The sequence below is a fragment of the Centruroides sculpturatus genome, unplaced genomic scaffold (assembly GCF_000671375.1).
Source record: "Centruroides sculpturatus isolate CEXI.00-Female unplaced genomic scaffold, Cexi_2.0 scaffold923, whole genome shotgun sequence".
Lineage (NCBI taxonomy): Eukaryota > Metazoa > Arthropoda > Arachnida > Scorpiones > Buthidae > Centruroides > Centruroides sculpturatus.
In genome coordinates this window covers 176,396-191,217 of record NW_019385201.1, presented here as the reverse complement: position 1 = coordinate 191,217, position 14,822 = coordinate 176,396, and the positions used below count along the sequence as shown (strand labels likewise).

The 14,822-nt window shown below is 31.6% G+C and overlaps 1 protein-coding gene across 5 annotated transcripts in view; it reads left to right on the top strand.

Moving 5' to 3' along the window:
• The first annotated feature begins 242 nt into the window (after positions 1-242).
• The window catches only part of LOC111636074 (cell death-inducing p53-target protein 1-like), a 63,728-nt gene continuing 49,148 nt past the window's right edge, over positions 243-14,822 (top strand). For 4 of the 5 annotated variants that reach the window (XM_023381239.1, XM_023381238.1, XM_023381237.1 and 1 more), the window contains exon 1: positions 243-370. The gene's annotated coding sequence lies outside the window, so the exon portion shown is untranslated. Of the gene's footprint in view, positions 371-13,301; positions 13,428-14,822 lie in introns of those variants that run through there. The other variant, XM_023381235.1, reaches the window with a different exon arrangement.

The following is a 14,822-nucleotide window of genomic DNA, read 5'->3' as shown; positions in this document are numbered from 1 at the left end:
AAAATTATAATTATTTTTTTGTGCAACATTTTATTTGTTTCTATCCAATCAAGTCGAACCTTTAGTTATGGTTGTTTTATTTTTTTTGTTTTAAATCTAAAATAATCACGATAAGGATTATTATTATTTTTTAATATCTAAATAAATTTCTTAGATTATTTTACATTATTAGAAAATTTAATGAGTAAAAAATTTATATTTGATAAATATAAAAAAAAAAAAAATTACATATTTTAAAAGATGTCGCCAGTGTGCAGCTTTTACGATTGCCCATGGCAACGGATGGTGTGACACAAAGCTCTATATCTGATTACAATTACTTTTGAAATATAGAGCGATAGCATAATCACAAGGATTTTTTATAAGCCGGGTGAGTGAAACGTTTTATAAATATTTACGTCACTTATGTTAAGTAATACAGAATGGCATTTGTATATATATCTATATATAAAGATATATTTTTAAGACGATCTTTCAGAAGTACGTAATCATTAGAAGAAAAAAAGCCGCGAGTTTATCCTCATTTTAATTAATGTTTTCATTGTGTTTGTTTTTTTTACTTGTTTAACGATTTAAACGCAATTTAATTTTTTCCCTGCAATGCTGTTTATTTCGTATTATTGTCAATTTTTATTTTATTTTTTAAATCTAAATTTTGTATTTGATGATGATGATTATGATGATTAATCAGCTGTTACCTGTACGTCTTTATTGTAAACAGGAATATCACGTGAACTAAAGGCATTTTTAAAATAATCAATTTCAATTTCGTCATAAATAAGTAATTTTAATTATTCATTTGTGAAATCAGGAAGTGATAATGCAGTATATGTGATAAGACAGTGATTAAGTCAATTCTTTTGTTAGCATGAAATTACCAAATTTTTGTGGATTTTGAAATTTTAAAATATTTACGTCAAGATTTTTATGATATATGTTATAGGTTTTGTATGCTCCACTTAGTATGTATAAATATAACGTATGTGTGTGAGTGTACGGTAGGTCGAATAAAATTAATGACGATCAAAATTGTATAAGTAACAAACTTGTTACTTGTATGAGATGTAAATGTATGCTTGGAAAAGAAATACGTATAAATTCATATTTTGTATATATGTCGCAACAGAGAAATCGATGGAAGTTTTGTATAATAAATGAAGGAAAGTGTATAAAGTTGAAAATATATGTCGATGACCTCAAATGACTGCTATGTCATTACAGTAATGAAGTTAAATTTCTTATTCTTTGTCAAATCATTTTTCGTGAATTTTGTAGTGCATTGCTCTGGCATTAATTAGCATAGACTCATTTCTTACATTCCAGATTTTATTATTCTCATATATTTGGTAGAACTTTTTAGATTGGCTAATGATAAAATTCTTATTTTGAATTTATAAAAGAATGAAATTCTCAAATTTGAATTCTTGTTATTGAATAACTTGTAAGAAATACAGTATGTAGAAAACAGAATATTATAAATTTTTGTCAAACAATTGCATTGTGAAATAAGCTATGAGTATCTGAAAAAAACAATATATGTGTGTGATTTTTACAAGAGAAAATGTTTTGAAATGAATTGTTTATATTTGGTTAAAATAATTTGCAGCAAATATTCATTTGATACAAGAGAAACTATTACTATCAAAAACTAGCTTTTTTACACAATTTGAATGTTAATTGCATTCAATAGATGTGCTCAAATATGTAATTGGTCCCATTCAAAATATATGCAATTAAACAATTCTTGTGACATAACTAATTATTCACTAAACATCATAGATGGAGTTTAAACATCTCTTTAATATTTTTTATTTAATGTAGAAAACAACTTAGCTTTTACATTTTGTTTCCATTCTAGAGAAAACATTTGCTTTTTCTTATCACAAAAGGGATATTTTTAATATATAGAAAAGTTAGGTTTTGATGCATTACAACAGGCAAAATTATTTAATGAAATTAATTCAAGTTTGTAAACTATTTAGACCAATATTTTAAGTTTAAAATAATTTAATACACCTGTCCAATAATTCATATCTTAATATATATTAAAAAGTTGTTTTAATTTATTTATTATAGTCATATTTAATACTGTAGATATTCATATTTTGTTTATCAGACTAATTTTATCAGAATGTCTTTAATAAAAAAAACTGAATCTAGATATTGTTGTTACTATCATTGCTATTACTGGTGATTATTATAAAATTTTTAATTTCAGTTCTTTAATATATTTTAATAACAGCATCTAATTGAAATAATAATAAAATGCTGTATAATTTTTTATTATAGGTTAAAAAAATGAACATTTAGACTCAAAACTGCTTATCGGTTTTGTTATTTTTAAGTTTCTTTACATTGGAATTGTCAGTTCTGTAGCAGAAAGTTATTGAAATGACAATTCAAAGAATTGAATCTAAAAAAATTTTTATGTAGTCATGCAAAGTCTAAATAAAATACTTTCAAAAAAGAAAAGACAAAAAGTTCTTAGAGATCTTTGGTGTAATCTTTATAACTAGCTACTTTCTACAGTTACAGTAGTATTGACAGTTATATAATTATTCACAAGGTATAAAATTTAACAAATAAGATTAATCTTTACTTGATCAGGGGAAAAAATATTTTGACAGAAGAAAATCCTTTAATCAATATTCCAATAACAACAGTTCCTTACTCAGTCATAGCTGGTTAGTGCAGCTAAAGGCATAGGGCTATCTTTTCCTTCTTACTGTTCATATAGCTTTCAACCTTGTTTTCTGAACAGAACTTACAATCAAACCTATTTTAAGTAGCTTAAATGTTACTAGACAGAAAGCAAAACTCATGCATTCCAGAATGAAATAGGACAAAGACAAAACAGGTGCAAAGACACTGAAATAACATGAAACCATAGTAAAATGTCAATATGAACTAAAGCAGAGGTGGCCAACAATTTTTGTCCCCGGGCCGAATTGGAAAGAAAACTTTTTCCACGGGCCTAACCAGAGGCTGCTCTAGGAAGATTTTGAGGTTGTGCGAGATCTCATTGCGGCGTCACCCCTTAGAAACTAAATTGTACATAGAGATTACAGATACATTTTTCACATTATTATGCTTTATCAACACTTTACGCTGTACTTACGAGATTTGTAATGGAGGGTTAACTCTAAATGCACAGTGAGTTGTTGACCTTTTTTTGACGTCAGAATTTTTCATAGAGCTATTTGGACTTCAGTAACTAATATTGAAAGATTGATTGCAGACCACATAAATTCATTAGATGGGTCAGATCTGGCCTGCGGGCCGTATGTTGGCCATGCCTGAACTAAAGACAACCAGTTATTCTTCAACAATTTAGACTGTGGCCTATGTTAGATATGTTAACATATTTTTCTGACTACAGTTATCTGTATAAATATTAGTGACATATTCCTATTTCATATAAAATTTACAAATTCATAAAATTTTATAATTTTACATTCACAAAAAATGTATTAATGATGAATAATCATTTATTTATAATTTTTATGGAATGCAATATACAGTGGTACAGTACCTCGGTATACGTCTGCTTTAGAATTCATCCAATTCGGAATACGTCTTGTTTGGACGAAACAAATTTTGCTCAGAATATGACTTAATTCAATTATACACGCCATCTATGAACAAGTAGCACTATCGGTGTACTAGACCAGACTAGATGTTCGCGGTGCCACAGTTTATAACTTTGTTAAATTTCTTCTGATTTTAATTNCTGCATTATTAACCCTCATGTTGGTGGTAGTTATCGTAGATAGCTGGTTGACAGTGAGCCTGTTACGGATTGTTGGTACCCGTGTGCAGATGCTATACACTTGACGTTTCAGTTTGTTGTGGATATTGGAAGTTTCCGAGCAATGGGAGTAAGCCCTTGAGACTAGGGCCCAGAATGTCGCTACCTTAAATGGCCAAGGATCCACTGAGTTAGCAGGAATGAAAAGAGGAATGTTTGTGGTAAATAGACATGGTTATACAGTGGTACCTCGGTATACGTCTGCTTTAGAATACATCCTGTTTGGATGAAACAAATTTTGCTTGGTATACGACTTAATTCAATTATATGCGCCATCTATGAACAAGTAGCACTGTCGGTGTACTAGACCAGACTAGACGTTCACGGTGCCACGGTTTATAACTTTGTTAAATTTCTTCTGATTTTAATTTGTAAGTAAAGTTTTATTATTTTTATTAATCACGAATTGCAAAAAGACAAATGAAAAGCAACAGAAAACTAAAAAAAATGACTAGAATCACAATGGAACTGAAAAAAGAGATTGTTGAGAAATATGAAGGTGGCATGCTTGTTCGAGATTTAACTGTTGCATACTGTATTCTGAGAACGAAGATATTGACAATCGTGAAAAATAAAGACATTATTAAATCGGATAAATGTTGCGAAAGGAGTTAAATCAATTTCTAAACAGAGATCGAAGACATTAGATCACGTTGAGAAATTGCTTTTGCTTGGATAACTGAAAAACAGTGTTCTGGCAACATCATATCAGAAGCAATTATTTGTGAGAAAGCTAAAAAGATACATGCTGATCTCATGAAAAATCAAGCAAGAACTAGCCAGGAAAACGAGGTGTTTAAAGCCAGCCATTTTTTTTCTTTTTTATTACATGAGAACGGATTAATCATTTTTACATTACTTCTTATGAGAAAGGTTGGTTTGGTATACGTTCTATTCAGTATAAGTCCAAACATCAGGAACAGATTAAGGTCGTATACTGAGGTTCCACTGTACTTCAATATTGGATACATATGAACTAGTAAGCTGGGAAGCACTGAGATTTAAGAAAACTTCCAAACCTATGGTTTACAAATAAATATGCAAATAATATGAATAATGAAACATAATTGTAAATCAAAATTTCCATGTTACCTTACATAATAATGTCAGTGAAAAAATATAGAAGACAAAAGTATGAAAGCTGCATATCATTGTGTCAAAATGCAATGTGATTGTATTGATTAATATTTATCTAACTTTAAACTCAACACAAAGCATTTTTTAATAATTTATGTAATGTCCAATTATAATGTAACGTTTATAAAAGAGTGCAATACATTACATTCATATCTGGAATTACTTCTTGATCCTTATATTAAATAAGTAAACATAAAACAGTTTATTGAAACAAATATAAAAGTTTCTTTACAACAATGTTTAAAAATTTATTATGGGAAAAATTTTCTCAGAATATATTTCCTTATGTACAAGGAAGTGAAAACTTCTTTTTATATAAAATTAATAAAGTTGAATGATTATAAAAGTAGAACAAAGAACAAGATAAAATATTGGAAAGCAACTACAGTTTAAAGTTTAACACAAATAAAATCTTCCAAATGTGCCAGTGATTATGAAAAATGACTAAGTTATATATTTTTTCATTTGCAGATATTTTGACTTTTGAGTTTGTAATAATTAAGAACATTTTTTGTAATCATAAGAAGAAAAGATATTTACTTTAGCAAAAATTGTTTAAAATGTAATTATAATTATTTAACGAATAGTATGTACAATATATCTAATCCTTTTTTATGTTTGACTTAGATCATTTTCATAATCACTGGCAAAAATACATTTCAAAATTAAAAGTGTAAATAAAGTTTTAATTAAAAAATTTTTTTTCCCTAACATATAAGAGATTGGTAAAGACGTTTTACTTATACTGTACAGTGGGTGATCGGTTAACGAACATAATCCGTTCCAAGACTTTGTTTGCTATCTGAATTGTTCGTTAACTGATTATGAATTTACCATAGGTTTGTATGGGAATTTGATTAATTCGTTCTGGAGACATCCCAAAATAAAAAATATATACTTTCTTACTACGTTTATTTATATGTATACACAGATGTGCATTTTTATTAGTTATGGTTTTTTGTTTGTGGGGGTTAAATAATCTGTCTAATGTCGATTGCTTTTCTCTCTTCTTCGGGATTTTTTAGAAGTAATTAATAGCATTGTAATTGTAGAGATCCCCAGGCCTATTAACCTCAACCTGGTTTGTATGCCATTCTAAGACTGTTGATATGACATCCCCATTTCTTCAAAAGATCTTTAATTAATAGCAGATATTGGCATTAATCCTCTTTTTCAGAATAAAACATATCTTGCCGAGTTTCTTGGTGTCCTCTATTCAAGAGTTCTTGACGTTCTTCTGTCGTCAGATCCGTTTCAGGTTCCATTATGAGCTCTTCATTATTCTTTATTTCTCAGGTGTGATTTTTGTTATTCCTTTAGCTGCTTGAGTCTTCTTGATTATACTGTATCTCTCTTGGATAAGATTGAACTGCGGCCTACTGTAGACCTGTTAAAGCCATACTGTCCAGCAACATCAGACATCTTTTGCGCACTCTCTACCTTTGCTATTATACTCTCACCTTTTGAAAATAAAAACCGACACAAAACTTAATGAGTGCCCGCCCGACAGTCTCGCGAATACTATAAAAGAATTGTTTGTCAGAAAAATAAAAGGTTGGAATTACAAGGGAGTATTTCAAAGTTCGAGGGATACTATCTAATCAGTACATTATCAGGTTGAGCGTCGACATTGAGATCTCCCGCGCTCCAAAAAGTTACCTGAAAACAAAGGAAAATCAGTCGGTATTTGCTATTTCTGTCGCTTCTTTTTATGTCTGTTCAGTGAAGTGTTCGTTATCCGATCATGTGTTCGTTGTCCGATCATAAAAATCTTTCGCAAAAGTGTTTGTTATCCGATTTGTTTGTTAACCGATCACCCACTGTACTTAAATCTGGAAATTGTATGGAAGAATATATTTGTCAGTAATTCAACTACTCTGGATATTGGAAGAGTTGATTGCATAGATCATAATTCATATTGGTTACACTTAGTGAGCACACTAAAATTCAGAGATTTGATCACTAGATTCACCCTTTGTGCAAGAGATTCAATACACTATCAGCTAGACCAGCGCTGTCCAACTGGCGGCCCGCGGGCCATATACGGCCCGCCAAATAATTTTTACGGCCCGCGAGTACATTTTAATATGAATAAATTTATGTTACTAAATTATTATTATTAATATTAAAATTATTTTACTATCGTGTTTACCCGAAAATAAGACAGTGTCTTATATTAATTTTTGCTCTGAAAAATGCGCTAGGTCTTATTTTTTCCAGGAAGAAGAATTCACATTTATTATTGAACAAAAAAATTCCCAAGTTGAACTTAGACGAGAGTGACGTATATCCGGTGTGTCGAACTGTCGCCTTTTTATAGCGTCAACATCGGACTTGCTGACCAATTAGTGCTTACAGACCGTAGCACTATGCAAGTGTCATGTGGCGTGATTCCCGGCCGACCAATTAGCCATCACCAACCTTCTTGGCCCCCGAAATGTTTGGTGAAGAAAATATGGCCCGCGGGCTATGATAAATTGGACAGTGCTGAGCTAGACTACTGTAACTGTGAGAATGGGGGTTTCAGTTTAACTCTTTTTGCATGCAGGATGTGATGCAACTAGTCTATCCCAACTTGTGAGATCTGACTGTGTGCAAACCAATTTTCCACTTTCCTCCTAACTTTTTGACATATTTTAAACAAATTTACCATCTTATCGTGAAAAACCCATTGTCAGAAAAAAGGAATCGAATATCTCATCAAAAACAACAGAAACTTATAACTCTCCTCTTTAATGTAAACATTTACACATCTAACAATGGCATTCTTCTGCTGCAAGACTTAAAAGTTTACAATTAAAGTCCGAATTCGTGATTTTGTTTTGGTCCCGGGAACTACTTTAACCTCCACACCTGCTAAAACAGCCTTACCTCCAACATGACGAATTTTCACACCACAAAGCTATAAAAGCCACTTCTTCTCCCACTTCAGGGGGGAGTCTCTCATCTATGGCTGGACAAAAGTGATTCAGGTCTCAAGGGAGTTTTGGATTTTTATAACTTTGTGAGTTGATCACAAGACAAAGGACAATTTTTCTCTTCTACGTGGAATTATCCTAGAGGTACGAAACAATTAATGTGAACTCTCTCTCTGTGTATTAGGAGCTAGCAAACCAAGTTAAATTTTTGTGATGTTAGAGTTTGTGATTGTTAATTTTTGTTAATCAAATAAATTGTTGTTTCCATTGTTAAATGGTGTCATTTACTTGCATATTGCCTACACTTTATTGATGACCCCTCTCACCTCCTCCACTCGACCTGACAAAAAGAATCCCGACTCCTCGGGATCGAAATTCATAAACAAGCCATCCCCTGACAAGTGGGCAGTTTTCACCAAACTGTTGCTGACAAAAAGAGGTACGACCTCGTCATACCTCCGGCATCCCACAAACTGGGGTCAGGACTGACAAGATGATCTCAATGGATCTCATTCTGAGTTGCTGAAATTATAAATCAAACTTAACTGGAATTTTAGGAGGATATTATATTCAAATGTGAGTCAATGGTGAAATTTGGCATTAGGTCAATCTAAACAACAGTTTAGAATATCACTACAGTGGATGATTGGTTAACGAACAGTTTGGGATATGAACAAATCGGATAACAAACACTTTTTTGTGAAGGATTTTTATGTTTAGACTATGAACACCTCACAGAACAACACAAGAAGAAGCGATGTAAAATAATGAATACCGATTAGTCTACTCTTATCTTCGGGCAACAATTCAAAACTTTTCGGAGTGCAGGAGACATCGACATCGACGCTCATCCCAGTATATACTGCTCGGATAGTATTCAGCCGAACTTTGAAACTCTCTCTTGTGATTCCAGCCTTTTATTTTTCTGACAGAAACAATTTTTTAATAGTATTCGCGAGACTGTCAGGCGGGCACTCATTAAGTTTTGCATCAGTTTTTATTTTCAAAAGGTGAGAGTATAACAGGAAAGGTAGAGAGTGGGCAGACATCTGATGTTGCTGGGCTGTATGGCTTGAACAGGTCTACAGTAGGCCACAGTTCAATCTTATCCAAGAGAGATACAGTATAATCAAGAAGACTCAAGTAGCTAAAGGAGTAACAAAAATCACATCTGAGAAATAAAGAACATTGAAGAGCTCATAATGGAACCTGAAACTGATCTGACAACAGAAGAATGCCAAGAACTCTTGAATGAAGAACACCAAGAAACTTGGCGATATATGTTTTCTTCTGAAAAAGAGGATTAATGCCGATATCTGCTATTAAAGATCTTTTGAAGAAGTAGGAAGAGGATGTCAGAACAATGGTCTTAGAATGGCATCCAAACTAGGTTGACATTAATAGGCTTGGGGATCTCTGCAATTACAATGCTATTTATTAATTCTGAAAAATCCTGAAGAAGAGAGAAAAGCAATTGACATTAGACAGATTCTTTAATCCCCACAAATGAAAAAACATGACTAATAAAAATGCAAGATGCATACAGGGACGGACTGGCCCTAAAAGTTTTGGGTGGAAAATTTATTACCAGCCGAGCTCACAAATAAAAAAAAATGTATTTTTTTTCTATTTATATTTAAATATATTCAAAATACAGCATTGACAAAAATTACAATAAGCACAAGTCTATATTCTACAATATTAATTTTTTATTTAGAAGTTTGTTTTGTTGAGCAATAATATTAATGACATCATCAGAATGTATTTCGTTTAAAAAATCCTTCTCCACTGACATTAACAAGAAGGCTTCTAGATTTTTTTGCGAGATACTTGTAAGTATCTTAGCCTGCTTTTAATTAATTTTAACCTAGAAAAGCTTTGTTCACTAGTGTTACAGACATAAATAGCAGATATTTGTATGTTTGACCAAGTATAGAATAAGCGCCACTTAACATGTTATATCTGAATAATATATTATAACAACAAATAGCAATTTTTGCAAGCAATGCAGTAAGAGGATAAAATCGCATCTTTATTAGTTTCTACTTGATCATCAGTAGAATGTTCATTTTCCTTTAATTTTATAAAAGTTTCATTGATATTTTCCTTTAAAATATTCCATGATGATTTAAAATGTTGCAATTCTGAAATGATATTGTGTTGAATAGCTACTGGATTAAACTGTATTAAAATACTGTTTAATTTTTGAAATGCATTTTCAGGAATATTTAATGATGGTCTTGTAAATTTTGGTCTAATGTGCTTTGAACTCGCTGTAAGATGACAGTCGAACTCTCCCTGGTTGCTCTCTCTCACCTTCCCTGATCTAGATCGAGGACGTGTGAATTTGGTTCGGAAATGCGACAATTAAATCGTCTTACACTCATTCCTGTTTACGAAATAAATCATTGATTTATTAGCTTTAGCTTGACAACCAGTTTCCCAGTTAAAAAATTGTTAAAGTTGAAAAGTATGAGTATACTTTTTAGTTTAAGTTGTATTAAAGTAGATATTTGTTGGAGTTTAGATTTAAATTGCTCAATAAAAATATTGCAGAAAGGAAACATTTTTTGTAGGTATTTATATGATAAATGAGAAGAGCTGGACAAAAGTGATTCAGGTCTCAAGGGAGTTTTGGATTTTTATAACTTTGTGAGTTGATCACAAGACAAAGGACAATTTTTCTCTTCTACGTGGAATTATCCTAGAGGTACGAAACAATTAATGTGAACTCTCTCTCTGTGTATTAGGAGCTAGCAAACCAAGTTAAATTTTTGTGATGTTAGAGTTTGTGATTGTTAATTTTTGTTAATCAAATAAATTGTTGTTTCCATTGTTAAATGGTGTCATTTACTTGCATATTGCCTACACTTTATTGATGACCCCTCTCACCTCCTCCACTCGACCTGACAAAAAGAATCCCGACTCCTCGGGATCGAAATTCATAAACAAGCCATCCCCTGACAAGTGGGCAGTTTTCACCAAACTGTTGCCGACAAAAAGAGGTACGACCTCGTCATACCTCCGGCATCCCACAAACTGGGGTCAGGACTGACAAGATGATCTCAATGGATCTCATTCTGAGTTGCTGAAATTATAAATCAAACTTAACTGGAATTTTAGGAGGATATTATATTCAAATGTGAGTCAATGGTGAAATTTGGCATTAGGTCAATCTAAACAACAGTTTAGAATATCACTACAGTGGATGATTGGTTAACGAACAGTTTGGGATATGAACAAATCGGATAACAAACACTTTTTTGTGAAGGATTTTTATGTTTAGACTATGAACACCTCACAGAACAACACAAGAAGAAGCGATGTAAAATAATGAATACCGATTAGTCTACTCTTATCTTCGGGCAACAATTCAAAACTTTTCGGAGTGCAGGAGACATCGACATCGACGCTCATCCCAGTATATACTGCTCGGATAGTATTCAGCCGAACTTTGAAACTCTCTCTTGTGATTCCAGCCTTTTATTTTTCTGACAGAAACAATTTTTTAATAGTATTCGCGAGACTGTCAGGCGGGCACTCATTAAGTTTTGCATCAGTTTTTATTTTCAAAAGGTGAGAGTATAACAGGAAAGGTAGAGAGTGGGCAGACATCTGATGTTGCTGGGCTGTATGGCTTGAACAGGTCTACAGTAGGCCACAGTTCAATCTTATCCAAGAGAGATACAGTATAATCAAGAAGACTCAAGTAGCTAAAGGAGTAACAAAAATCACATCTGAGAAATAAAGAACATTGAAGAGCTCATAATGGAACCTGAAACTGATCTGACAACAGAAGAATGCCAAGAACTCTTGAATGAAGAACACCAAGAAACTTGGCGATATATGTTTTCTTCTGAAAAAGAGGATTAATGCCGATATCTGCTATTAAAGATCTTTTGAAGAAGTAGGAAGAGGATGTCAGAACAATGGTCTTAGAATGGCATCCAAACTAGGTTGACATTAATAGGCTTGGGGATCTCTGCAATTACAATGCTATTTATTAATTCTGAAAAATCCTGAAGAAGAGAGAAAAGCAATTGACATTAGACAGATTCTTTAATCCCCACAAATGAAAAAACATGACTAATAAAAATGCAAGATGCATACAGGGACGGACTGGCCCTAAAAGTTTTGGGTGGAAAATTTATTACCAGCCGANTGTATTTTTATTATTATATATAAATAAGCGTAGTAAGAAAGTATATATTTTTTATTTTTTGGAGTTTCAGAATGAATTAATCAAATTCCCATAAAAACCTATGGTAAATTGATAATTGGTTAACGAACAATTCGGATAACGAACAAAGTCTTGGAATGGATTATGTTCATTAACCGATCACCCACTGTATATATTTATTAAACAAACTTACAATTAAATGTAAATACAAATAAATGATGACTATGATAAACATAAATGATTAAGTTCAATAATCAAATACAAACAATCAAATATGCGAGGATATCTAATTCTAAATCATTAAATCTATCCTGCTATCTTGACGAGAGAGAGTTTAGATAAAATGATCATATTACCTAGTGGAGAGTTGATTAATCCTTGGGTGCAACTGGAGGTTTAGAACTGGGATGGATACTTGTCAAGGGCACCAAAATGGGAGCATTGGCTAAGGCCTTGAACACTAAGTAAAAGTGTTGGAATGGGAGCAAGTAGGAAGGTGACCTTTTCCTTTTATACAAATCTTTATAAAATAGCATTGTTAGAAAATCACACCACACTTCCGACATGAGGAGGAAGTTACTTGCACTATCACTTTAGGAAGAACTAAACCATTTTCCTGCATAAGTCAGAGGAAGTCAAAAACTGATAATTTTTCGGTCAAGTTAATTTTATATAATTTTAAAATATTTTAATAAATATCTTAAAATATCTTCCCTTGAATTCCAGATTCTTACATAACTGTAGATGTGTTAACAATTTCAATTTAACAATTGAAAAGCCTTGTTGATTTTATTGTTCTCTCTTGATAAATTTTACCATATTTAGAAGTTGTAGTTGACTTGATATTTTATCTTATTCTTTGTTATATTTCTGCAACTGTTCAACTTTTTACCCTTATCTTTAGCTTTTTTTTTTATACATCAAAGAATTGAAAATAAGGATGTTTATCTTTGAAATATTTTTCCTGTAATAAATTTTGTTGACTTTTATTGTGAAATGTTTATTCAACTGTGTGTTATAATCTGATACAATTCCAGTTTTGTATTTCCAAGACGGTGTCTTTCTTTATTTATTTTTTTCTCACTACTAGGTGCATTAATAGATACAAGGCATTTTACATCATTTTTATTGTGAATCTTCTATAGGCTGATACACATTTTGGCCTATAGAATATTCACAATAAAAATAATGTAAAATGCCTTGTGTCTATTAATGCACCTAGTAGTGAGGAAAAAAACAATTTCAGTTTTGTAATCCTATCAGGAAGAAAAAGGTTTATATATGTAATAAGCAGAAGAGGGACATCGTGTCTGAAATGCATACCTTGGTTACAAATAAATACTTAAGGTTCATTATTATCTGAGTGAGTTTTTGATAGTGTGTGATAAGTCCTAAAAAGAGCTATTTATAGTGCTCAGATAATTACCATGTAATAAGCAATTGATGATAGAACATAGTATAATACTTTCCTTAATATAATATACCTTACCTGTATTGATCAAAACTTCTAATAGGCTAAAAATCAATTACAAAATTTTGATAAATTTATGCAAGTATTTGAATAGATTTTTATATTTTACTTTTATAAAGAAATTTGTTAATTTGATATTTAAATCAACAGTTATACATGTTATAAGAGATTATTTTAATAGATAAAGTAAAAATTAGGCTTATTGTATGCATAAATTTCTTTATTTGATTAATATGTTCTTCCAGGCCAGCTTATCTAGAACACTGCTTCCTTTCCAGACTGTGCTGGCTGTCTATCAACCATTCAACATCCATTTCAAAACGATAGCCCAACATTAAGATGCATAGTTTGATCCAATTTTTTTGAATAAAGAGCAGAACACCAACTGAAATTCATTGCAAACTTGTTGAACTTTATGAATCTAATGACTTGTTGAACTTTATGAATCTAATGATGGATATCACAGACAGGGCTGCAGAGTTGGCAACTTTTTTTGGTTGACTTCAACATCACCTTGTATCTGTATATATTTATCATTTTATCACTGACATGTAATTCAATAGTCTAATTTACTAATTAGCAAAACACAGGTGATATAATGATAATTGGAGGATTATAACTATGTTTTTTTTTTTACTTTATTTAAAAGGCAAAAATTTACAATCCAAATATATAGAAATAACTGCCAAATTTCAAATTTTAGATTCATTCAGTTCTAGGATATAGTCAAATTTTACGACACTTGACACACACACACACACACACACACACAATACTTTCTCTTTGTTACATTCTATAACAACCAGGAAAGTAAAAATAATTATAAAATACAGTCGACCCCCCTATAAGATCATAGATATGTTCCATTCTTTAGGAATCCGATTTCTTACGAGTCCTTCCAATCACAGTCCAACTTGTGTCAAGTTTACTGACTACGGCTGTTTGAAAAGTTTTCTTCCATAAAATTAATCGATTCTAGACTAATCCGACTCAACATTTCCAAAACACATATATATTTTTTGGAAATAATCCGTATAAACTATGCTATAAATAAAAAATTGTAGGATTACTTACCGAGTGTGCACCATTCGACATCGCCATTGCTAAAGCTTGTTTTCGTCGCAGAACAGCTCAGCAAACAGCGGCCGATTTCTAATAACTTATTTTTCTGTGAAAACTTCATTGAACTTTGGAGACATCATTAATATAAATAATTTTAATAACCGTTGAATAAGAAATGTTTCTTTCACAAGAAATGTATAAAATTACAGTACTGTATTAGACTTACGGTACCTAATTTACATACTC